This window comes from Pituophis catenifer, unplaced genomic scaffold (assembly GCF_029215685.1).
Source record: "Pituophis catenifer annectens isolate HBS135680 unplaced genomic scaffold, rPitCat1.0.hap2 SCAF_2, whole genome shotgun sequence".
NCBI classification, from domain to species: Eukaryota; Metazoa; Chordata; class Lepidosauria; order Squamata; family Colubridae; genus Pituophis; species Pituophis catenifer.
The window spans coordinates 25,315,584-25,342,457 of record NW_027256882.1 but is presented as its reverse complement, the minus strand read 5'-3'; the positions used below and the strand labels follow the sequence as shown (position 1 = coordinate 25,342,457).

At 42.6% G+C, this 26,874-nt stretch overlaps 2 pseudogenes; both read left to right on the top strand.

The window, feature by feature from the left end:
• Positions 1-26,874, top strand: part of LOC139311928 (zinc finger protein 208-like) — a 55,846-nt pseudogene that overhangs the window by 28,158 nt on the left and 814 nt on the right.
• Positions 15,564-21,116, top strand: LOC139313453 (zinc finger protein 202-like; annotated as a pseudogene).

The window sequence follows — 26,874 nt, the reverse complement described above, 5'->3', positions numbered from 1 at the left end:
GCAACTTTCATAAATGTGAGTCAGTTGTCAAGCATCCACATGTAAATCATGTGACCATGCTTCAACGGTCATAAGTGTGAAAAATGGTAATAAGTAACTTTTTTCACTGCCATTGCAAATTTACTAGACAAACTGTTGAAAGTTGAGTACTATTTGTCTGGGAATTCAACATAATTCAAGCAACAAAAATAGAACCAAATCACATATATCAATGTATCATGTGAAAAGAGTTTCAGGATGACAAATTCCACTCCCCAAAAAAACAGAATAAGAAGTGAAATCCATGTTCAAATACATTTTTAGAAGCATTAGAGCCATGGTGGTGCAGTGGTTAGAATGCAGTATAGCAAGCTAATTCTGCTGACTGCCAGGAGTTGGATTCTGACCGGCCCAAGGTTGATTCAACCTTCCATTCTTCTGAGGTGGGGAAAATGGGGATCCAGATTGTATGGAGCAATATGGTGACTCTGTAAACTGTTTATGGAGTGCTGTAAAGCACTATGAATCGGTATATAAGTGCTATTGCTATTTTGCCTTTCTAAGACATGAGAATAATTAGGAAATCTCTAAATTCAATTTAAATAAATTAGATTTAATTGAACTTAATTGGATTTTAATTAGATTTGAATAAAATTAGTTTTTGATGTAAATAAAATTAAGTATCACTTGTATGGTTATTCATGAGACAGTTCTAAATTCTAGTAAATTAAAAACTAAAAATAGAGGAAAATTTTTGGAAGGATTGGAGGGAGATGAATGCTTCGGGTTTTCAGAGACTCAGGCAAGTTTAAAGCTATTTATTCAAATAGTGCTCATTTATGGTTCCTCATATTTCCTGAGCTGTCTTCCCTACTGAAAAACCAAAACGAAGCCATTTTTCTTTTTTACCTCATGGAATTTGAGCTTTATGTGTACTTCTCAAGATTTGCCTTCCTTCATTTTGTAATTCCACCTTTCCTCCAGTCACCTATGAAACACCATTCATCTCTCCATCATGGCACCTTGTTTTGAGGTAAAATTTCTAAAACTTCCATGAGTTTGAGCTTTGTCTCCATTTTGGAACTTGTTTCCTTTTGATGCCCCTTTTTGAAGCGAGATCATTTCTTCTGGATTCTTCTCATTTTTGCTGCAGCAACTTGCTGTTTTGAACCACTGTTAGCTGCCCAGAGGCATGAATTTGAAAAGGCAGCTGAAATAATGGAAATAAAATATCAATGCAAATCTTAATTGTACTAACTCTTCACTTCCTATCCTGTGTCTCTGTCAGCCCTCTTAGCTTCCCTCATTTCAGGGCTGAGTTTGCCAACAACCACATGACACAACGTGACACAACAACCTAGGCTTCAAAGAGAGGCTCCTGTTCCTTTTCAGCCTCCACAGAGATTTTCTCAATATTTACAAGATCACAGATCGTTCTTAGACGTTAAAAAACAGGAAAGCCTAGAAATTGCTGCCTGCTGCAGACAGGCAATGTCAGAGGGAGCCTTTCCTTCTACTCCAATGCCCATCATCCCAGGCCAGCATGGAACACGACAATCTGCCCTTCGCCCTAGTAGGGTCCATCTGGCGTTGCGTGCTGGATCCACCAGGGGGCTCCCCAGGTTGCCGTTAGAAAGGCACAGCGGCCCTCAGCCGCTTCAGGAGGAAACTGAGCATGCGCTCTTTCACCAGGTCCGAGATGCTCGCGGCGTATTTTGCAGAGGAGAGTGAAAGCGTGCCCGCCCTTTCTACAGTGCCCGATTCTGCGCCTCCCACTCCCACGCTCCTCCCTCGCTACGATCCTTCGGCTGAGCCTTTCCAGCAGTCCAAGAGGCTGCAAGGAAGCCTTGCACGGAGGGAGATCAAGACCTGACTCCGGAATTGAGTAAGTGGAGGGAGGGACTTTTTCTTCCACGGGCTGGACCGTGCGTGGAGACACGCAAAACTTCATCAGATTCGGAGTCCTGGAAAGTGGGGAGCCCCTTGTCCCATGTTCCCCTGCCGCCCCTGTGGATGCATGCACGGGCGAGGCAGGGAAGAAATCAAAAGCTACGGTCCCGCTGCGTTTCCTCCAGGAGGAAAATCGGGACCGCCAAAAAGGTCGGAGCCATTTAGAATTAGGCGAAAAGTGAAAAACCTCTTTCCAGGAGATGTTAAACCGTAAGTGGTTTGTTGATTCGTGTATTATTCTCTTTGCATTGAATGGTGGTTTGTGGATTGTGATTTCTCGGGTGACCCATAGTGGTTTGCACCAAGAATCTGGAGATTCTCAGTCATGGCTGTCCCAAAGGTGCTTTTTCAAGAGGCAACTGGACTTTCTGGTTTTTCTCTGAAGACATTTCGCTTCTCATCCAAAAAGCTTCTTCAGCTCTGAATGGAGGGATTTATACTCTTTGCAGACAAGCTGGTCATTTTGAAACTGTTGAAAGAACTGTGTTGTAAACTGCAGATAGAGGATGTCATATCCCTCCCCTTCTATTGAGAAAGGGCTGTTCAATTATGACATAGATGGCCTCTTTTGTTGTGGAATGATGGGACCAAACAACATTCCTTGGTCAGCCAGAGACAGTTTTTATTGCGCAGTTTCAGAACCAGATTTGTATCTGCAATTCTGAACAAAGGAAGAGCTCTGATACAACTGCTTTTATACATATCCAAGACATAGGACTTTGCTGGCACAGCAGTTTTCCATATATGGTTAACATACATCCGTTACATGATAATTGACACTTTTTAATTAATAAATTCCTGCCTTAATTTATAGTACATGAGGTAATTTTAGCTAAACATCCTCCTCTTCTGTAATCACTGATGCATAGCTCCATGGCTGGCCTTGGATTAATAAGTAACTTTTTGTTTCAGATGGATGTCTCTGCATCCTTGACAGATATCTTCCTCAGAAGATATATATTATATATGGTCCTTGCATCTTTGACAGATAGGCCCCTCAAAAGATATATGTTGCCAAGAATGGAATTTTGCTGACTTAGTGTAATTTCTAAACAAGCACTTTTCTTTCTTATAATAATGTGAATAAAGAGGGTCCTCCAGTGTTCATATAGCTGACTTTATACCATTCACATTATTCACATTATTATATTATTCACATTATTCACTTTACTTTGAACCCTCTTTCAAACCAACAGTCCTCTGTCCAGTCCTCTGTAGACATGAATGTGTACTTCATGTCTCCAAAAGATTTGGCTTTGTCTTTTGAGTGTAGATATTGTCAGATCCCATATATTTCTATTGGGACACTGGCATTCTGGTGGGAGGGGAGAAGATTGGAGGGATCTCTCTATGAAGTTTCTGTTTCTGTTTCCTGCATTGCTCTGCTGTGAGTGTGTTTCCTGCATTGCTGTACTGTGGGAGGAGTTTTGATTGCACTGCTTTAAATTGCTGTTTTTTAAGTGGGAAGATTTAGTTTTTGCCTAGACTTCTTGGCTATTCCCCAACCTTTCAATACAAGCTCCTTTTGGAACAACTTCAGTTTCAAGAGTCCTGCTTTCTTGTGAAGATTTGGAAAAGAAAGACCTTACAGATGGACTGCTGAATCTTGTCCTGATGAGTTCGTTCTCCTATGTTGTGCCATGCATTTTTTTAAAAGTTTCATTGAATTTTTATTTTTAAATATACATCAATATCATTACATGAACAGTGTGGCCTCTGGGAATAGTTCATTTTGATATAAACAGCCATAATCATAATAATAATTTCTCCACTTTCTTTGGTTGTCCAAGTTTTGAGCTTTTGTCCCAGTCACTTTACAGTTGCACGCCCTGGTCCCCAGCAGTAGCAACTGAGCCCTGTAGCCCATTTTTCAACAGATGTCCAGGAGCCATAGCATCTGATGCGATCCTTGTTGATCTGGTCCTTGTTGACCCGGGCAACCATCAATCTGGTATAGAATTTTGTTGATTTCTTCTCATCATTGGTGATGGTAGGTGCCTGGGTTGGTTCATGGTGGCTAAGCCACTACTGATCTGAAGACTAGCAATGCCATAACCATAGTGTTGTGACCTAGGCCCAAGTAGTTATTACCAGACACAATCAGTCCTAAACAAACATGTTTTATTAGAACATCTGAGAATTACTTCATTCTCAGCTTAGTCCAAATTAATTCCAAATCAAGTCCTTCAGAAAAAGTCCTTTGGCCTTATCACAAACCTTTCTCTTCTTTGGCATCCTGCCAAAGGCTTTTCTTGGCAAAGCCCCACAAAGTGCCTACAAGAAACAAATGTAGCAACGTTGCTGCTCTTTTAAGCCTTACGGGAGGGGCTATAAGGGTCCTTTTTGCTTTAGATGCTCTTGCCTTCTGGCAGCTCTTCACATGCATGCACTAGGAACAGGCTCCTCCTGTTCCTCTGCCTCTCTGCTGTCCGCCTCTGGAGGCTCCAGAGTCCGCGCATCACTCCCAGATGGCCCTGGCCCCATCTCTGCCTCCGATACAGCCTTCGTCTGGGCCTTTCCCTGGCTCCAGGACTGGCCCATTGTCCTTCCCAGCCTCCTCACTGTCCGACTCCACTGCCAGCTCCGCAGGCTGCTAGTGGACCACAACACATAGGGACCGCACCATAGTCATTCAGGCCCAGCCACAGGTAGCCATCTCAATGGCCCAGCCATTTCAGTTTCAACAACTTTTCCCACTTTATGTTCCCATGACTTTTCGGATACAGGTAGGACATACATTATGTATTTTTTACATAATGACCAGTGGACTAGAAATGATCGAGTTGCTAAATTAATCCACTAGTCATTATGTAAAAAATATGCCCTAACTGTATCCGAAAAGTCATGGAAACATAAAGTGGAAAAAGTTGTTGAAACTTAAATGGTGAAGATTTTGTGGGACTTTCTAATACAGACAGATCGTCATTTGGAACACAACACGCTTTGGCCCACAGTTGTTGTGGGCCAAAGCGTACCATTTATTGATATCGCTGTACCAGGAGACACCAGAGTTGAAGAAAAAGAACTGGAAAAAAATCATGAAATATCATGACCTGGCCATTGAAACTACACAGCTATGGATGAAACATGTAACAGAGATACCCATTGTCATCAGGGCACTTGGTACCATGTCCAAGAATTTTACAAACCACATCAAGAAATTGCAGCTTCCTGCAATAACACCAGCGGAAAGGACTGCGCTACTTGGAACATCGTATATTTTAAGAAGGTACTTGGTTGATACGTACTTGGTTGATACGTAGGATGCTGGCAGCAACCTGTATCAGCCATTAGCATCAGTCAGTGGTATTTATGATACATTCTTAAATGTTCAGTTGACTCAGTTTCATGTTTAATGAATAAAAGAATAATAATAATAGTTGTTACAATAGTCACACTTATATAATCCTAGTATTGATCTACATGATTGTTTTAGAGTTAATTATTCAATATTTCAATGTTCCATTTTAATGCCACTGATATTATTAAGCATACATAGTAATTCCATCTTTCAACCACTAATCTATCTAATTACTATTTATATTCTATTATATGAAAATTATATCTGCTAATATTCCCCCTATTTCTTACTTCTATCTCTATTCTAACTTCTAGTCAGGCCACCATTACTAATCCTAGTGTTAACAGACATGTTTATAGTAAGACATAGTCCTTCGTTATTTGGTTGTTCAAAGTCATAATACGCCATTCAAGTATTATTTAAACATACCTAATAATATCATCTTTCAACCTCCAATCTTCCCATCTAACTATTGCTTTATATAAAGGTGTGTATTCTTATTTCTACCTCTATTTCAGTTTTTAATCAGGCTATCATTGAAAAAAAACCCCATCATCTCTTGCCTGTTTTAATACTTCAATTCTTATTCATTTTTTGGCTTGCCTCCCATACTCCTCTCTTGGATCTTTTTCTTTATCAGCATCTATGTCTTCACCATTCAGTCTGAATATTTTTCCCATCTCTATCCTCCAAAGATGCCAGGTCTCCAGATTATCAACTGAAACACCTATCTTCCTTACAAAAGTATCTTCCCGATTATTCAATTCTATTTTTAAATTTCTTAAAGTACTTTTCCCTTGGTTAATTTCATCAGTCATTATTATCTTTATCATCTCCTTCTCATCTTCTTGCTTCGTTTGTTGGTTTGTCTGTTCTATCTTTTCCTCCATTCTTTCTATTGTCACCTCTCTTTCATGGACTTTGTGCCATGAGTTTATGAAGTGGTTGTTTTGTTTCCCCAATGTACAGATATGTACATGGCTCACTGCTTTGTACTGCATATACCAGGAGGTTAATGGGGCTTTACTATCTAACATTATACTGGTAGTTCAAATATTGATTGATTTACCTATAAAATCGATTTAGATAGCCACTCATCTGAATGGCTGTTTGTGACCTGAGACATTTATGATCTGAATTATACAAAGATTGTTTTTAAAGTTGCAAGAAGCCAGCAAAATTATTTGAATAAATATGTAGGAATTAGAAAACAAAAACATGTTTTAAATTCTTGTATCCAAAGTTTTTAGTCCTTGATCGAAGTTGATGCAGAAGGTTACTAAGCAATTTTTTTCCACACGTTAGTCTACCAACTAATAAGATTTCCTCCCTCTTTCCAGATATTGTTGGGTTCATAGGACTTCTTATTTGGGTTTTTGTGGATGCTCAGTTGTTAAGTTGGTCAGCCTGTATTTCTGGAAGTTTCTTTTTCCATTTCAGATTTATAAGTTGGAAATCTTTCCTGGTTCCCTTGGAGTCCGAAGTATCTTGTGTGGGAAGAGGGCTGAATGGCCTTTAGAAGATTTGGCCAGATGTCTTCTGATTAGTAAAACTTGGGAGATCCATCCATCCATTTTGGAGCTGGATTAGAGACCAGAGAAAAGATGGAGAGACAACTCCCACCAGATGCAGGAGTTGGAAAAATCCCTCCAGTTACTCAGCCTTGGAGCTGTGAGGAAAATGGGGCAAGTTCTGGGCAGAAGAGCCAAGAAGAGGAAGCCAACAGGTCAGAGGTTCAATGCTGTCACTTCAGAAAAGTGCAGTTCCAGGAGGGGAAGAGTCCCCGAGAGGTTTGCAGTCAGCTTCACTGCCTTTGCCGTCAATGGCTGCAGCCGGAAAGACACACGAAGGCTCAGATGCTGGACTTAGTGCTTCTGGAGCAGTTCCTGGCTTTCCTTCCTCCAGAGATGGAGAAATGGGTGCGGGAGTGTGGAGCGGAGACCAGTTCCCAGGCGGTGGCCCTGGCCGAAGGCTTCCTCCTGGCCCAGGAGTCGGAAAAGATGCAGGTGTGAGAATATATTCATTTCAGTTCTAAAGAGAATCTCTCTGAATTTGGCAATTCCTTTTTGGTAGAGTTTTCTGGGATTATTAACTCCTAAGGCCAGTTGTTCCATTTTTCTTCCAGAGGATGTGTTTGGGGCAAATCTTCCATTCTCCTTTGAGTTTCACAAATGGACATTGGGGTCTGCTGGTTTAAAGATGCAGTATGGTAATTCCTTATTCTTTGTTATCACATCATGTCCAGAAATCCTTGGAAGCTATGACTGAGTATCCCAAGGGGAGGAAGGATTCATTCAGATCTTCTCAAGAGCTGCAGTTCAGGGAGACTTTACACAAAGATCAATGTCAGGACACAACTCCAGGTAAGGATAGGTCTTTCTGTGTGATGCGAGATTTCAACATTTAGGTGATTCTTTTGCTCCTCTTGATTGGAATGTCTCTCTTTAACAAATCTGCTTCTACCATTTTTCTCTTTCTCACAGAGAGTAGAAAGCTATCCTTGGAAATTTTAGAATCACCTCTTTGTGGTGGAACTAAAGAATTGGCTGAATCGCTACTTCAGGTAAGGAGGAGAAAGATCACAAAAGTTCCATGGATCTTGGATGGATTTCATTTTGTTTTAGAGGTCAATGTATTAAATTGCTGTTTCTAAGAACACGAATCTGATATATTTAAAATTCATATCTAGCTTATCCTAACTCTCCCTTCTGAGGGGATCCTTTGGAAGACACTTTCTCCACCCCTCCTGCTCCACAGATTTAGTTGATCAGACTGTTGTCAGCATCGAGGCTCTTCCTCCCCGGGTCTCCCCAGGTCATTCTTGCATACCATTACAAAAAAATCCCCTTTTATTGCCTTTTGAAAAGCATCTTTGGGACAACAATGACCTGGTGATAGAGACTCTCCATAGACATATCCTGTTACAAACTCTTCCAGCAACCTCATGAAGGTGTGGAGTTGGGTTAAGCTTCCCCCTCAGTGGATAAAGTAAGCCACGGGCAAAAGTGTCAGGTGAGTTTTGCCAGTATTTGGCATTGCCCACCCTAGGAAGAATTGGAGCCACTGATAACTAGTGAATTTAAGACCCAACTACCAATTGACCAAGAAAACTATTTTTATTGGCTACACTGAAAGGCATTCCAATTACTTCCAACATGATCCAATTTGCTTCAGTTGTGTCGTCAGTCAAAAGCACTGAGATCTCATTCTGAACTCTGCACAAGATGCCCAATTTGTCTACTGGATCTCTCTCCTTGAATTAAAAAGAAAACCTGTTTCCTTGTTTAGGATGTTGTGTCTTTTGAGGAAGTGACTGTGTATTTCTCCAAGGAGGAATGGTCTCAACTGGACTCTGGCCAAAAAGCACTTCATGCAGAAGTCATGCTGGAGAATTCCAGGAATCTGGCTTCTCTGGGTAAGAATCCCTATCTCTGCTCAGAAACTTAGAAAAGTCATGGGGGTCCGAGAAGGGGACTTAGATGTTATTAAAAAATAGGTGAAGTGAAATAAGTGATTTAAAGAAATCATTTTATATCCTGTGGACAAACTTAATATTCCTTCCTCCTGCTGTTTTCCCTACAACAAGAAGCTTGTGACATGGGTTGAGCTGAGAGAGACTCCCTAAGGCTGAACTAATACTCACTGACGTAGTTTCTAGCCTGGTGCCTTAAGCGTTTAACCAAACTGACTTTATGGAAGAAAGAAATTTATTGAAAACTGCATACTCTCACTTTTTACATAGAGGAAATGTTTTTTTTAATGCTTTCTGCTCATAAAATATTCATTCAAAATTTTCATGCCACCGCAGATATAAGTAAGAAACTGAGGGATAGGCTGCAGATAGGAATGGGGTGGCCTCTCTTGAGCAAGGTCCTGCCTATTCCTGAATCTCATCTCTAGATCCCCGATGGCCCTGAGCTGCTATAACCAAAACTGGATGGGTCCGTAGTAGAAAGTCCCTTCTCTGAGATGTGCCCACTTGTGTACCAAGTTTGACCTCAGCCTAATTGAGGGTGGGGGGCTATTGCCATCCAGAAATTCCCCTTGGCTTTCAAAGATTCTGCTCTTCAGACAAGTGGGGATGAGACTTCCAATGAAGTTGGGGAGCTGGTAGGTATGATGTTGACTCAGCATGATATCGTGTCCAATGGACTTCAGGAGTTTGTACCACCATGGAATTGTCCCAGGTCAAAGCTTAGATCAGGGTTGTGTCTTTGATTCATTGTGATGTAATCCAATCCTGTTAGATGAGGATCAGTAGGGATACACTTGGAAATGGGTTCTTGCTAAAATCTTAATTTGGAATCATCATGTTTGCCAACAAAGCAGCTACAATATATTGATTCCTTAGCTAAATTTCAGAAGAAAAGGCTTGTTTGTTCTCCTATTCTTGCTACAGTTTTCCTTTTTCTTTTTTAAGGCTATAATGGGCAGGAGAATAAGAATTGCAACAAGGAATGCCAACCGATCTATTCGAAAGAGGGGAAAGGGAAACAATATCAATGCATGGAGTGTGGAAAGACCTTTACTCATAGTAGTAATCTCCATTCCCATAAGAGGATCCACACAGGAGAGAAGCCATATCAATGCATGGAGTGTGGAAAGATCTTCTCTTATTATAGCTCTTTTATAAACCATCAAAGGAATCACAAAGGAGAAAGACCTTATAAATGCGTGGAATGTGGAAAGACCTTTACTTGCACTAGTAGTCACAATTACCATATAAGGATTCACACAGGAGAGAAGCCATATCAATGCAAGGAATGTGGAAAGAGCTTTACTTGCAGTAGTAGTCTCAATTCCCATAAGAGGATTCACACAGGAGAGAAACCGTATCAATGCATGGAGTGTGGAAAGACCTTTCCCTGTAGCAGTCGTCTTAATTCCCATAAGAGGATCCACACAGGAGAGAAGCCATATCAATGCAACGAATGTGGAAAGACCTTCTCTTATTATAGCTCTCTTATAATCCATCATAGGAATCACAAAGGAGAAAAACCTTATAAATGCATGGAGTGTGGAAAGGCTTTTAGCAGTAGTAGTCATCTTGCCTCCCATAAGAGGATCCACAAAGGAGAGAAACCGTATCAATGCACGGAGTGTGAAAAGACCTTCCGTTATTCTAAGTCTTTTATAATGCATCAAATGAATCACAAAGGAGAAAGACCTTATAAATGCACCGAGTGTGGAAAGAGCTTTACTTGTACCAGTCATCTTAATACCCATAAGATGATCCACAGAGAAGAGAAGCCATATCGTTGTGTGGAGTGCGGAAAGAGCTTCTGTTCTAATCATTCTCTTATAATCCATCAAAGGATTCACCAAGGAGAAAGACCATATCAATGCATGGAGTGTGGAAAGACCTTTACTTGTACCAGTAGTCTTAATTCCCACAAGAGGATCCACACAAAAGAGAAGCCATTTCAATGCAGGGAGTGTGGAAAGATCTTTACTTGTACCAGTCATCTTGATTCCCACAAAAAGACCCACACAGGAGAGAAATCATATAAATGTGTTGAATGTGGAAAGGGCTTTAGGTGGAATTCTGCTCTTACCAAGCATAAAAGGATCCACACAGGGGAGAAACCATATCAATAAAGGGACGTGTGAGAAGTGCTTCAATAGAAATCCAGGTAGGCTTTGGCCTATGCCTGCAACTGAGGTCAAAATTTCTGTTGCTGAGACAGTTATTAAATGAGTCTTGCCCCATTTTATGACTTGTCTTGCCACAGTGAATCGCTTTTGGTAAGTTAGTAACTCTGTTGTGAAACGAATCTGGCTTCCATATTGGCTTTGCTTGTCAGAAAGTCACAAAAGATGATCACAAGGCCCGGCAACATTTCAACTGTCAATATGAATCAGTTGCCAAACACCTGAAATTTGATCATATGACCATGGGAAAGCTGCAACGGTCATAAGTTTGAAAAATGATCGTAAATCACTTTTTTCAGTGGTGGTATAACTTTGAACAACCACTGTTGTAACTTGAGGACTACCTATAATTGTCTAAAATCCCATGCAAGGACCATTTGAGTAATAATCCAAACAAATTGTGGACCTTCTTGCTAACTCCTTCCCACCTCCCACAGGCTGACATTCACAGCCTCTGCTAGCTAAAAGTCAATTGATCCAAGTAGGTCGTCCAATCCAGTTTCTTTTATCAGCAGGGTGTATTGGGAGTTGATGGACTAAGAACTTCTAGGCTGATGCATCAGAACCATCCTCTTAAATGGATTCTGTCTTTTATTTATTTATTTTATTTTATTTTATTAAATTTCTATACCGCCCTTGTCCCGAAGGACTCAGGGCGGTGAACCGCCACAAGATAAAAACACATAAATACAAAAATTTAAAATCAAATAAAAACGAATTAAATAATTTGGCTGAATTTAAAATACCCCATAATTTAAAACAAATTAAAATTTACATTTAAAAGGGGGAGAGGATTTAGGCCAGGCCAGCTTAATGAAAAAATAAGTCTTAAGCGCGCGACAGAAGGTACGCAGATCCGGGATCCTCCAAATCTCCGGGGGGAGCTCGTTCCAGATCGTAGGTGCCCCCACAGAGAAGGCTCTCCCCCTAGGGGCCACCAGTCGACATTGTTTGGCCGATGGCACCCGGAGGAGCCCCTCTCTATGGGAGCGTACTGGCCGGTGGGATGCTATTGGTGGGAGCAGGCGGTCCCGTAGATAACCAGGTCTTAAGCCATGGAGCGCTTTAAAGGTGATAACCAGCACCTTGAAGCGCACTTGGAAGACCACCAGGAGCCAGTGCAGCTCGCGCAGGAGAGGTGTTACATGGGAACTCCACGTCGCTCCCATAACCACCCGTGCGGCCGCACTCTGCGCCAGTTGGAGCCTCCGAGTGCACCTCAAGGCGAGCCCTATGTAGAGAGCGTTACAATAGTCCAGACGAGACTTTGCTGTGGATACTAGCTTCCAGAAAGATTTTTAATACTAACAATGATGGAACTGCAAAGGGAGTGGAGGTCAGCAGTGCTGAGGCTTTTCCCTAGGTCAGGAAACCAGGGTTATGGCTTACCCCTTTAGCTCCCAGAAAGGTAACAGATGAAGGAAGTCATGCACCAACCGAGACTCGAACCCGTGTTGGAAGATTCAACACCCTACATCCAGCGTCCCCAACCTTGCAGCTTTAAACCTTGTGGACTTAAACTCCCAGAATTCCTCAGTCAGACAGTCATGCTGGCTGGGGAATTCTGGGAGTTGAAGTCCACAAGTCTTAAAGCTGCCAAGTTTGAAGACCTCTGCCCTACATGATACCCTTCTATCGCTGGTATAATTGTTGAGATTCTTTCTCAACAAAAGCAATATTTGTCTTTAGTAATACTCTTCATAATAGTCCAATGTTTCATTTTATACATCTGATAACGCGGGATAAGAACAAACTACCCTGTTTCCCCCAAAATAAGACATCCCCTGATAATAAGCCCAATCGGGCTTTTGAGTGCATGGCAATAAGGCCAAGTGCTTATTTCAGGGTTCAAAAAAATATAAGGGTCTTATTTTAGGGGAAACACAGTATATCTCATGACTTAAGATATGTTGAATCCTCAAGCCAAGAAATCTGATATCAAAAGTTGTGTTGGGTCTCTGTGGCACAAGGGATTAGCATGCTTGGCTGTTAACCAGAAGGACGAACTCCAGCCAAGGAAGACTTGCTGTATGAGTTGAACAATAGAGGAAGGCGATGGAATCCTTTGGGTTCCTCATCTTGGGACTGCAGTTCCCATCCCCCCCCAATACTTTTTTATGCCAGACTTATATATTTAGCCATCTGCTTGATTAGATTTGCCTCCCAGAATTAAAAAGTTGGAGAAGGCCCCAGTCCCAAGAGAAGGGAAATCAGAAAGTTGTTTCTTCATTTTGGTTCCCCCGAAGAAATCAAGGAGAAGTTCAGCTACAGCTTGTATACAGATTGCGAGTTAGAAAAGCCGAATGATGCTTCACAGCATTGTATAACGGGGAATCTTATTCCTTTCATGGCCAAAGGTTTCTGCAGGATAAACAGGCAATTCCAGGTTCCTGCAGAAGCCCTTTACAGGAAGTGAGGGTTTGGCAATCTCACCAAGACAGAATGCAGAACAAACCCTAGACAGCCTTTCTGAAACCAGCTGCTTGCTTTTAACCTCCCAACATTTACTAACAGCCAAATCCACTCAGATAAGCAAATCCCTGAAAGATCAGGGGCTCCGTTCTATGAGGAAGCACTGGGACGCTACACATCCTCTTCACGACCTGTTTTCCTTGTTACCTTCTAGGAGGAGGCTCTGTGGTATCAGAAGCCGAACAAATGTCAGCCAGCTTGCTGCTTGCTGCCATGGAAATGAGGGGAGGAGTCGGATAATTTTTCAATGCAGCTTTGCAACTACTGGCTGGGCTTTGCTTCTCTCTCCAAGGTTATTTCTTCTAGCTTTGGTATGCAGCAGCCAGAGACAATGCACTTGAATCAAAGACTTTCTCAAAACAGTTCGCGGCCAATGGTTGCCCTCTGGTTGCCTAGTTACCAGGAGGGCTGGGCTCTATGGTTTGTTTCAGTTTGCTGCTTCATGTGCTTGTGCCTCAGATCTTGCCTGAAACTTGTTTCATTCAGTTCTCTCCTAATAAAAGTATTTTTTCTCTGAATCTATGGAGCCAAGGGTTTTTCTTTCCTAGGAATTGGAGGGAGGCAGCCCCAACAATATCCAGATCCAGTCACAGTTTGGTTCCATACAGTATCAACCTTGTGAACTCTCAAGCTTCCTCTTTCCATTATGTATTCAAGATGGACAGTGATTAATATTTATATGTACTTATATGTTATGATGTAGGTTTATATGTATGTATGTATATAGCATGTCTATATGTGTGTTATGTATGTGTACACTTTTGAGAGCAGGCAACAGAATTTCATTTTTAATGTGTGCCAGTGTGGCCACAGAAAAAAATGGCAATAAAGTGATTACTGCAAGTTCAAATCTCACCAGGCTCAAGGTTGACTCAGCCTTCCATCCTTTCTAAGGTAGGTAAATTGAGGACCCAGTTTGTGGGGGCAATAAGATGACTTTGTATAAATATACAAAAGTATGAAGGCTATTGCTTAACGCATTGTAAGCTGCCCTGAGTCTTTGGAGAAGGGCGGCATATAAATCAAATTAAAAAAAAAAAAAGTTAGCACCTATCCCTCCTAGAATAATGAAATATTTTAGGAAATATTAAAAATGGCAGAATATTATATTTCCCCTAAAAAGAAATAGAAATTTTAAGGGAGACAGAAACTCAGACCTTCAGCTCCCTGCCCGTAGCAGATATTTGGTGGCCATTGAGAAGGACTGGGCCAGCCTATCTACAAGACAAAAGACCTTCAGTCTCAGGGTGATGGGATTATCCCTCAAGATCCAAACCAGGGCAAAGCAGCAGTGAAATCCCCCCCCCCCGGTTCTATCTGACTCACAGAACTGAGAGCAGCGGGAGGCTCCACCCACCTGCCAGGACGTCATTATGTCCCGGTTTTTTACCATCTGCGCATGCGCAGAATAGGTGCGCTCCCGCGCGCTCCTGTTCCCCAACCGGTAGCAAAGGTAAGTAGATTTCACTGCTGGCGCAAAGCCATTAAGATACAATAGGAATTGCCCAACACCCTTTCAGAACACAAGCCCCTTCATTGCATCAGCAAGCTTCAACCAAGCCTGGGACTCGAGACAGCTTACAAAGTTAGCTATGACCCCATGGGAGTCTGACAGCAGCCAATATAATACATTTCTTGCACAGGAACAGGAAGCTCAAGAGCAAGACCCAAGAGAGGGTATATAACCCTCACTCTCCACTCCATGTGGTCAGCTGCCCAGGACCTCAAACTCCTGTGGTCCTGTTCATCAACAAACCATCTTTCCAATCCATGTTTCCAGTGTCTTTTTCCCCGCTTGTAACTGAACCAGATGGATATTTCTTCCAACTCTTCCACCTACTCTAACGCCCATCATTCCCAGAGCCCAATGGAATAGGATCTCCTCAGCCCTGGCAAAGTCCTCTGGCATTGCGCGCACCGCCCACAAGGGGGCTCCCTCAGCTACCGTTGGAAAAAGCGGGCAGCCCTCACCCGAATCCTCGCCCCCCCCCCCCGCCTCTTTTAGGAAGTAAAACTGAGCATGCGCAGTGGCTCTTTTGCGAGCTCACGTGCTGCCCGGGGCATTTTTTCTTTTTTACCCAGAAAAGTTTTGAAATCGCATCTGCCGTTTCCGATTCTGTGTCCGATTCTGCTCCCCTTCAGTCTGCGAGCCTTCGGCCGAGCCTTTCCAGCAGTCCAAGAGGCCGCAAGGAAGCCTTGCACGGAGGGAGATCAAGACCTGATTCCGGAGTTGAGTAAGTGGGGAGGGACTTTTTCTTCCACGGGCTGGACCGTGCGTGGAGACCCGCAAAACTTCATTAGGTTCGGAGTCCTGGAAAGTGGGGAGCCCCTTGTCCCATGTTCCCCTGCCGCCCCTGTGCATGCATACACGGGCCAGGCAGGGAAGAAATCAAAAGCTACGGACCCGCTGCTTTGTTTCCAGGAGGAAAATCTCCATTTCCTTAGGAAAAACTTATTGGGGGTTGGTGCCTCCAAGTCAGTCTTGACTCCTGGACAATTTCCTGCCAATTTCTTGGCCCCGTTTTCAAAAGGGCTTCCTCTTTTCTAAGCTGAGAGAAGCCACTGCAGAAGTCTCACCTGGCTTTCTGTGCAAGGATTCGAACTCGCTTTCCCGCTTTTCCCCCCCGACTGTCACCAGCTGGCTTTGCCATCAGGCAACTAGGGAAAGTGTTGCATGAAGGGAGGTGGAATGCAGGCTGGGATGCATCATTCACACTGTACAATTTGAGTTCACAATTGAGCCCAAAATTTCTGTTGCTGTTTGAAAGATTTGTTAAGTGAATTTTGCTCCATTTAACAGCTTTTCTTGCTACGGTTGTTAAGTGAATCTTGTCAGGGCATTGATTAATCCCATGTTTGGCTCTGGGACAAATCACCCTGGTTAGAGGATGGATTGAGGCTTATTCCTTGTTGCAATATTCTGAAAAGAAAAACCCGAAGAAAAGTTCTCTAATAAAACTCATTTATTTGTTATAAAGAAAATAAAACACCTCACTAACTAAGAAAGATAATTGCTACATTTTGAAAGTAAATCGGGCCGGCTGCTTTCCAGCAGTCGACACCCCCGTGGCATGAGAACAAAGGAAGGAGTGTGTGAAGGAATGTGAAAGAATGCGGACATGCGTAGTAAAATACTGATAACAATTCTTGGCAAGGTATGGAAAGTCTGATAGTCCAGAAATATGAAGCTCAGCTGGGAAATAAAAAAACGCAGTGACAAATCTAATACGGTTGTTGAATTGTGGCAGAAATCAAAGGAGTCAGACTTAGAGTTGAAGAAAAGATTTAATTGGCCAATGGTTCAGACAGAAAGTTAACCATCTAACCATCTTTATGTTCTCATAAAGACACGTGTTCTTATAGTTAGTAAAATACGGAAATAGGTTAGTTCATTCCTATTGGCTAGGCTCCTTATTGCTGTGCAGAAAGCTGATTAAACCTTGCATTTGAGACACTAACATCAGGCAGGAAATACTAGTTTCATATTGACTTATGTGGTTTCTAACTCTGCATGTTGCCTCAGAGTTTTTATTTTTATTTTATTTTATTTTATTTTATTTTTGATTAATATGCCGCCCTTCTCCGGAGACTCAGGGCGGCTTACAATGCGTTAAGCAATAGCCTTCATTCTTTTGTATATTTATACAAAGTCAGCTTATTGCCCCCACAAACTGGGTCCTCATTTAACCTACCTTAGAAAGGATGGAAGGCTTAGTCAACCTTGAGCCTTGGCAAGATTCGAACCTGTAGTAATTGCAGGCATCTGGTCTTAATAACCAGCTTAATAACAGGGTGCCTTAGACCACTGTACTACCAAGGCCCTTGAGGAAGCTAGCTGCTCTGTGGTTAGACATTTTGAACATTGTGAGCTCAGAACTTGTCTCTTACAATATCTAGGCCCTTAAAAGATCATCTAGGCTAACTCTGTATCATTTCACTCTTATATCCAAATCTCACTTTACGTCCTACTTTAAAGGGAGGTGGAATGCAGGCTGGGATGCATCATTCACACTGTACAACTTGAGTTCACAGTTGAGCCCAAAATTTCTGTTGCTAAGTGAAACACTTGTTAAGTGAATTTTGCTCCATTTAAACAACCTTTCTTGCCACGGTTGTTAAGTGAATCAACAAGTGTACTAATACGGTTGTTAAATGAATCTGGCTTCCCCATTGACTTTGCTTGTCGAAAGATTGCTCAAGGAGATCACATGACCTCGAGACACTGCAACAGTCATAAATCTGAGTCAGGTGCCAAGCATCTGGATTTTGATCATGTGACCACAGGAATGCTGCAAACAGTCACAAGTGTGAAAAATGATTAGTCACTTTTTTAGTGCTGTTGTAACTTTGGTCACTAAATGAACTTTTGTAAGCTGAGGACTACATGTACTGTATTAGCCACTGGTTTTTTTTTCAAACTTGGCCAGGAGTTTTATGTCCATACATCTTATATTGGCCAAGTTTGAAAAAAGACTGGATTAAGCTAAAAGTGGGAAACCTGTTTCTACTATGTGCCTCAATCAAAGCATCATGTTTAAAGCCTACGCAGTTGATTCACTTGGAGATTATTTCTATATGCATTGGATGGTAGTTTCTTCATTCTGGCTTCTGGAGTTCACCCAAGGGGTTGGACCAGAAGATTAATGCATTTCTGCTTGCTGGAAGTTCAAATATTGACTGATTTACCTATTAAATCAATTTAGATAGCCACTCTTTTCAATTGCTATTTGGGACCTGAGACATTTATGATCTGGATTGTACAGAGGTTGTTTTTAACATTGAAAACAGCCATCAAAATTATTTGAATAAATCATTAGGATATAGGTACATGTTTTAAATGTAGTTATTCAATATTTTTGGATACTATACTATATGCTACTTTTGGCTAGTACTAATACTACATCCAAAATGTAGTTATCCAATACTTTTAGTCCTTGACAGAAGTTGATCCAGAAGCTTACTACCGAATTTTCTCCACACAGAGATAAATCAGTCTACCTACTAAGATTTTCCCCCTCTTCCCAGATATTGGTAGGTTCCTAAGAATTTCTTATTTGGGTTTTTGTAGCTCCTCAGTTGTTAAATTGGTCAAGCTGTATTTCCAAAAGTTTCTTTTGTTTTCCATTTCAGATATTTAAGTTGGAAATCTTTCCCGATTCCTCCAGAGAGGAAAGGATCTTTTGAGAGAAGAGGATTGAATGGCCTTGGCAGCTTTGTCCAGACCTCTTGTGATTAGTAAGACCTGAGGAGGTCCATCAGTCCATTTTGGAGTTGGATTAAAGACCAGAGACAAGATGGAGAGACAGTGCCCAGCATATGCAGAAGTTGGAAAAGGACCTCCAGTTACTCAGCCTTGGAGCTGTGGGAAGAATGGGGCAAGTCCTGGGCAGAAGAGCCAAGAAGTCAGTTCAGAGGTCCAATGTTGTGATTTCAGAAAAGTGCAGTTTCAGGAGGGAAGCCGTCCCCGAGATGTTTGCACTCAGCTTCACTACCTTTGTCGTCAGTGGCTGCAACCAGAAAAACACACCAAGGCTCAGATGCTGGACCTGGTGCTCCTGGAACAATTCCTGGCTGTCCTTCCCCCAGAGATGGCAAGATGGGTGCGGGAGTGTGGAGCAGAGACCAGTTCCCAGGCGGTGTCCCTTGCCGAGGGTTTCTTCCTGAGTCAGGAGGAGAAAAAGATGCAAGAGGAGTTGCAGGTAGTTGAGAATATAATCATGGCAGCTCTAAAATGGAATTCTCCAAATTGTCTCTCTGGCACTTTTTGGGGATTATGAACTCCTATGGCAGTTGTTCCATTCTTCTTCCAGAGGATATATTTGGGGCAATTCTTACATTCGCATTTTCCAGCTTCAGCGATGGACATTGGGGTCTGCTAGGTTGAGGGTGCAGTATGATCTTTCATTTTTATCTCTTTGCTCTTCTCTTTTTCCTCATGTCACATTATGTCCAGAAATCCTTGGAAGCGGTGACTGAGTATGCCAAGGAAAAGAAATATTCATCCACACCTTCTCAAGAGCTGCTGTTCAGGGAGAGCTTCCAGAAAAATCAAAATCAGGACAGCCCATCAGGTAACAGAAGCTCTTTCCGTGTGGTGTGAGATTTCAACATTTAGCTGATTCTTTTGCTCCTCTTGATTTGAATCTCTCTCTTTAACAAATCTGCTTTCACCATTTTTCTTTCTCTCACAGAGAGTAGAAAGCAGTCCTTGGTGGTTTTAGAATCACCTCGTCTTTATGGTGAAGCTGAAAGAGTAGCTGAACCTGTGCCTCAGGTAAGGAGGAGAAACATCAGAAAAGATTCATGAAACCTGGATGGGTTTCATTTTCTGCTGCAGTTCTGTGTATAGCAGAGGTCCCCAACTCTCAGTCCATGGATCAACACCGGTCCGCGGCATGCCAGAAATCGGGCCACTCAAAACAAGCGAAGCTCCATCCATAGGATGAAGGCAGAACATGAAACCATACACCCTCTGGTCTGCGGAAAAACCTCTCCACGGAACCGGTCCCTGGTGCCCAAAACATTGGGGGCTGCTGGTGTATAGTATTGCTGTTTCTAAGCAGCACAAATTTTGGATCAGGTCATTAAAATTTCACACTTAGTTTAACCTACCTGTTCCTTCTGATAAGCTTTCTCCACCCTCCTGCTTCGGACTTAGATTTCACTGACCAGATGTTGTCTTGACCGGAGAACTTCCTTCTGTCTCCCAGGGCCATTCTCATCTACCATTACAACCTCACCCAACACTTCCATGAAGGTGGGCAGAGTTGGGGGTTTCACAAGTATTTTGCTCTGCTCAACCTAGGAAGAATTGGAGCCACTGATAAATAGTAGGTTTAAGACCTAACCACCAATTTTAACCCAGAAGACTTTTTTTTAGTTCCCTTCACTGAAAGGTATCCCAGATCCTGCAGAAAACTTCAGTTGTGCCATTAGCCAAAAGCTGTGAGATCTTATTTTCAATTCTGTACAAGATGTCCATTTCATCCATTGCACCTTACCTTGAATTGGTGGAAGAAAACTGTCAAATTGTTCATGGGACTATCTCAGTGATGGCTAACATTTTTGCCGTTGTGTGCCAAAAGCGGGGGGGGGGTCGGGTCGTGCGCGTGCGTGCCCACACCCATAATTCAATGCACCCCACACATGTGTCCACAACTCCCTGCTTTTGGCATGTGATGGCATGGTGGGCCGGGTAAGCCTGTTTTTTCGCCCTCCCCAGGCTCCAGAGGCTTTTTAGGAGCCTGGGGAGGGCGAAAAAAAGCCTTCCCTACCCGCTCGGAGGCCTTCCGAAGGCCAGAAACAGCCCATTTCCTGACTTCCGGAAGGCCCAAAAATCAGATGGCTGGCGCGCACATGCCCGCTGGAGCTGAGCTAGGGCAACGCTTGAGTGCCCATAGATATGGCTCCGTGTGCCACAGGTTTGCCATCATGGGACTATCTGTTAATAGAGAAACTTGTTTCCTTGTTCAGGATTTTGTGTCTTTGGAGGAAGTGACCGTGCATTTCTCCAAGGAGGAGTGGTCTCAGCTGGATCCTGACCAAAAAGCTCTCCATGGGGAAGTCATGCTGGAGAATTCCAGGAATCTGGTTTACCTGGGTAAGACACCCTGTCTGTGCTCAGAAACAGAAAAGTCACGGTTAGATGCAACCAGCAGGTTTTTTTAAATATATAAAATAACAGTTTTTAAATTTATATCCTGCCCTGTATTATTTTTTTAGTGCAGGTAACCTTCGAGATACAGTACAACAGGACATTTAATGAGCATTCTAAATTATGACAGACTGCCCCCCCCCCCGCCCCATGCGAAAGCTACATATGACCCCGTTTCAAAGTTAAAACAAAATTGCAGCTGTATTTGGGCTGCTGCCGCATGGCTCAGAAACAAACTGCTTTTTTTTTCTTTTTTTTTTTTTTTTTTTTTGCTGCCTTAAGAAGCTCCGCACAATCTTGAAGCTTTCAGCTGCATTTAGAAACTTCTACAACACTCCACGGACTTCTCTAAGGCAGCAAAATGAAGCAATTTCTCTGGCGGCTGCCATTTTGACCTACCCACAAATGAGTGGCCACCTCTCTATCCCTATCCCAACTTGCCAGAACCCTTCAATGCTTGGGCCTGCTCCTCACAGACCTATCACACCCCACGTTTACTTTCTGAAGCTCTCCGGACCTCATGTGTGTAGAAAGAGGGCAGGGCATGTGTCCCAGGGGTGCATGGTGGCAATCCAAATGCAGCCGCCATATTGTCCCGCTCATTTGTGGCTGGGACAAAATGGCAGCCGCCTGAGAAATTGCTTCATTTTGCTGCTTTAAGAGAAGTCGGCCCAGTGTTGCAGAAGCGTCTGGGTGCAGCAGAAAGCTTCAGCACTGTGCACAGCTTGTTAAGGCAGCAAAACAAAGCAGTTTTGTCTCCAGGCCATGCAGCAACAATCCAAATACAGCCGCCATTTTGTTCCCACCCACAAATAGGCACAGACAAAATGGCTGTTGCCACACAAACTGGTTCACATTGCTGCCTTAGAGAGATCTGCATAATGCTGCAGATGCTTCTGAATGCTGCAGAAACCATTGTGCAGAGCTTCTTAAAGCAGCAAAACAAAGCAGCTTGTCCCTGGGCTGGTTGGTGGCAACCAGAACGTTGTCGCCATTTTGTGGGTGGGACAAAATGGCTGCCATATTTGGAACCGTGGCTTCACAAAGAAGGAAATCATTCCAGTGCTCTGGAAGGCCTCAGAGTTTGGCCTGGCGGGGTGTGAACCAGGCCTAAACTCTAGGAGTACCCGGTGGGAGTAGGAGAAGCCCTGTTGAGACCCTGGGCATGAGAAGTGGAGCATGGGGTGATTCGGGGGTGTGGGAGGCCTTAGGAGGACAAGGGCAAGTGAGCCTGGGCCTGTTCTAGACCTCCAACATCCTCCCCCACCCAGGAGGCCCTCCACGTGCTCCACTTAACAACTGGAACATTGGTTTTATGTTTCATCGGGGAGAACAGGGTCATTAGGTGACACGTTTCACCTAAAGACTGTGCAACCTGCAACAGTAATGGATGGGTCCCATTATGGTTGTATCTCGAGGACTGTAAATAAAGCAGCGGACATACCGAATACTCCTTCCATCTCCTATTTTTTTCTATAACCAAAGCCTTGTGACACAGGTGAGCTGAGAGAGACTGGCCCAAAGTCACTCAACTGGCATTCATGCTTAAGGCAAAACTAGTCCTCAAGGCATCTGGTTTCTAGTGTGTGCCTTAACCAATAGAGCAAACTTGGCCCTGTGCAACAAAGAAATTTATTGAAAGGAAAATTGGAACACCGCACAGGTATCCATTGTCACAGAAATGAAATGGGTTTCTTTCAAAGTTCCTTCTGCTCATAAAATGCAAAATATTTATTTCCATGAAAGAGACAATTGGGGGGAGGGAAAAAAGCTAAGATGACGATGATGATGATATATTTCCATGCCGTAGAACAGTGGTCCCCAACCCCCGGTCCGCGGACCGGTGCCGGGCCGTGGAGTACCTGGCACCGGGCCGCGCAGCGGCCGGGGGACATGAACGCTGCAGCGCAAAGGCTCCTGGGCCGTGCGCAAAAGCTCCTGGGCCGTGCGCAAAAGCTCCTGGGCCGTGCGCAAAGCCTCCAGGGAAGAGAGCCACGCGCAGGTACGCACGTGTGGCCCAAAGCCCCCACCCCTGCGCGCGCTCAGCGGGCCACGGTAAAATTATCAAAGGCTGATTGGTCCGCGGCGATAAAAAGGTTGGGGACCACTGCCGTAGAAGATTACAGCAGGAAATTGTGGGGTGGGCGGCAAGCAGGGATGGGTTGGCTTCCCTTAAGCAAATTTCTGCCTTCCTTGTATTCACTCCTGAGCCTAGTCATTGGATGCTGAATGGCTGCTATTCAAGACCAGATGCTATTGAACACCAATTTGGCGTATAATATTATTGTTCTTTGACATGATCTGAAGGTGGATGAAGCAACTGACTGGCATGCATAAGCAAGACCTTAAAAAGAGCCTTGGTGGCACAGCGGACTAAAGTGTTGTTAAGTAGCACTTAGCTGCCAGCTGCCTGCAATTACTGCGAGTTCAAATCTCACCAGGCTCAAGGTTGACTCAGCCTTCCATCCTTCCGAAGGTAGGTAAAATGAGGACCTGGATTGTGGGGGCAATAAGCTAACTTTGTATAAAAAAGAACACCGTTTAGGGGGCCCCCGAAAGCCCTACTAAGCAGCTATATACAAAAGTATGAAGGCTATTGCTTAATGCATTGTAAGCCGCCCTGAGTCTCCGGAGAAGGGCGGCATATAAATCAAACCAATAAATAAATAAATAAATAAACAAACAAACAAATAAATAAATAAATAAATAAATAGATGTGCCCTGAGGCAGGGGTCTCCAACCTTGGCAACTTTAAGACTTGTGGACTTCAACTCCCAGAATTCCTCAGCCAGTCCACAAATCCCCCCCCCCATTTTATTTGCTTTATTTATATAACACACAATTTTCATCAAACAGTGTGTATTTTGGGTACAATTATATTTTGATAGTCATATTTATACATCTTCATTATATTTAGCCATCACCATCATATTAATAATATAATAATATTATGATATAGAATAGATTAGATTAGATTAGGATAGAATAGAATAGAATAGAATAGAATAGAAATAGAAATAGAAATAGAAATAGAATAGAATAGAATAGAATAGAATAGAATAGAATAGAATAGAATAGAATAGAATAGAATAGAATAGAATAGAATAGAATAGAATAGAATAGAAGAATAGTCATAAGTGGAAGGAGATGGGTGATGGGAATGATGAGAAGATTAATAGTAGTGCAGACTAAGTAAATAATAACCTTAATGCTTAACATTTAACATGGTCTTCATCAACAATTCTCCTCTATACCATTTCCTCCCTTTATATCTCTTCCTTTCTAACTTCTGTTTCTGTTATCTAAGTATTACATGTATGAATGTAATTAAAAAAAAATTAGACTGTGCAGAAATGGATAGATTAACACTTGCTATTAAAGATGAAGAAGAAACTGAATATTTTTTGATATGGGACACATTTTATCAATGAAGTCCACAAGTCTTAAAGTTGCCAAGGTTGGAGACCCCTGCCCTGAGAGGGACGTTCCTTTCTCAGAAATGGGCCCACTTGGGCACTCAGTTTGGCATCATCCCAAATTGGAAGTGGGGAGCTATTGCCATCCAGAAAGTCCTGTTGGTTTTCAAAGACACTGCTCTGCAGACAAGTGGAAATGAGACTTTCATTGAAATTGGGGAGCTGGTGGGTAAGTTCCTGCTCCTGCATGATATAGTATCCAAAGCATTTCAGGAGTTCATAACACAATATGACTGACCCAGGTCATCAATACACTAGTGGTCAAAGATTAGATCAGGGTTTTATCTTAGGTTCATTGTGACATGATCCGTTCCTGATGTATGAACCTGATAGGAGCCCTCTTGGAAATGCATATTTGGTAAAACCTTAGTTCAGATCTTCATATTAGTCAACAAAGCAGCCAAAATATATTGATCAGATAAATTTCAGCAGAAAACATTTGATCTTTAATCATTTCCATAGTTTTCCGACAATTTTCATTTTGTTTTTTCAAGGATACAATGGGCAAGAGAGTAAGAATTGCAAGGAGGAATGCCAAGCCATCCATTCAAAAGGCAGAAAAGGGAAATTTGCAGATCAGATGCAACCAAAGAGTGATGAAACAAAGCAATCACAAAGTGTAATTAAAAATGACTTTCCTTGGGTCAATCGGCTTCGTAACCGTACAATCATTGATATGGGAGAAAGACCATATCAAAGCATGGAGTGTGGGAAGAACTTTAATACATCAGATCATTTGATTTTCCATAACACAACACATTCAGAAGAGAAAACAAATACCTGCAGGGGGTGTGGAAAGACCTTCTGTGATAATCAATCTCTTATAAGACATGAAAGGAGTCACAAAGGAGAAAGACCTTATAAATGCAGGGAGTGTGGAAAGACCTTTACTTGTAGCAGTAGTCTTAATTCCCACAAGAGGATCCACACAGGAGAGAACACGTATCAATGCATGGAGTGTGGAAAGACCTTTTCTCATATGACTACTTTTAATTTCCACAAGAGGATCCACACAGGAGAGAAGCCATATCAATGCATGGAGTGTGGGAAGAGCTTTAGTTGCAGTAGTAGTCTTACTTATCACAAGAGGATCCACACAGGAGAGAAGCCATATCAATGTGTGGAGTGTGGAAAGACCTTTATTTGTAGCAGTAGTCTTAATACCCACAAGAGAACCCACACAGGAGAGAAGCCATATCAATGCATGGAATGTGGAAAGACTTTTACTCATATGACTACTATTAATTCCCACAAGAGGATCCACACAGGAGAGAAGCCATATCAATGCATGGAGTGTGGGAAGAGCTTTAGTTGCAGTAGTAGTCTTACTTATCACAAGAGGATCCACACAGGAGAGAAGCCATATCAATGTATGGAGTGTGGAAAGACCTTTACTTGTAGCAGTAGTCTTAATACCCACAAGGGGACCCACACAGGAGAGAACTCATATCAATGTATGGAATGTGGAAAGATCTTTACTCGTAGGACTACTCTTAATTCCCACAAGAGGATTCACACAGGAGAGAAGCCATATCAATGCATGGAGTGTGGAAAGAGCTTTAGTTGTAGTAATAGTCTTACTCACCACAAGAGGATCCACACAGGAGAGAAGCCATATCAATGCATGGAGTGTGGGAAGAGCTTTAGTTGCAGTAGTAGTCTTACTTATCACAAGAGGATCCACACAGGAGAGAAGCCATATCAATGTGTGGAGTGTGGAAAGACCTTTATTTGTAGCAGTAGTCTTAATACCCACAAGAGAACCCACACAGGAGAGAAGCCATATCAATGCATGGAATGTGGAAAGACTTTTACTCATATGACTACTCTTAATTCCCACAAGAGGATCCACACAGGAGAGAAGCCATATCAATGCATGGAGTGTGGGAAGAGCTTTAGTTGCAGTAGTAAACTTACTTATCACAAGAGGATCCACACAGGAGAGAAGCCATATCAATGTATGGAGTGTGGAAAGACCTTTACTTGTAGCAGTAGTCTTAATACCCACAAGGGAACCCACACAGGAGAGAACTCATATCAATGAATGGAATGTGGAAAGACCTTTATTCATAGGACTACTCTTAATTCCCACAAGAAGATCCACACAGGAGAGAAGCCATATCAATGCATGGAGTATGGGAAGAGCTTTAGTTGTAATAGTAGTCTTAATATCCACAAGAGGATCCACACAGGAGAGAAGCCATATCAGTTCATGGAGTGTGGAAAGAGCTTTAGTTGTAATAGTAATTTTACTTACCATAAGAGGATCCACACAGGAGAGAAGCCATATAAGTGTGTCGAATGTGGAAAGGATTTTAGGAGGGATTCTGATCCTTCCTGCCATAAAAGGATGCACTCAGGGGGAAAAGCCTTTTCAGTGTAGCGAGTGG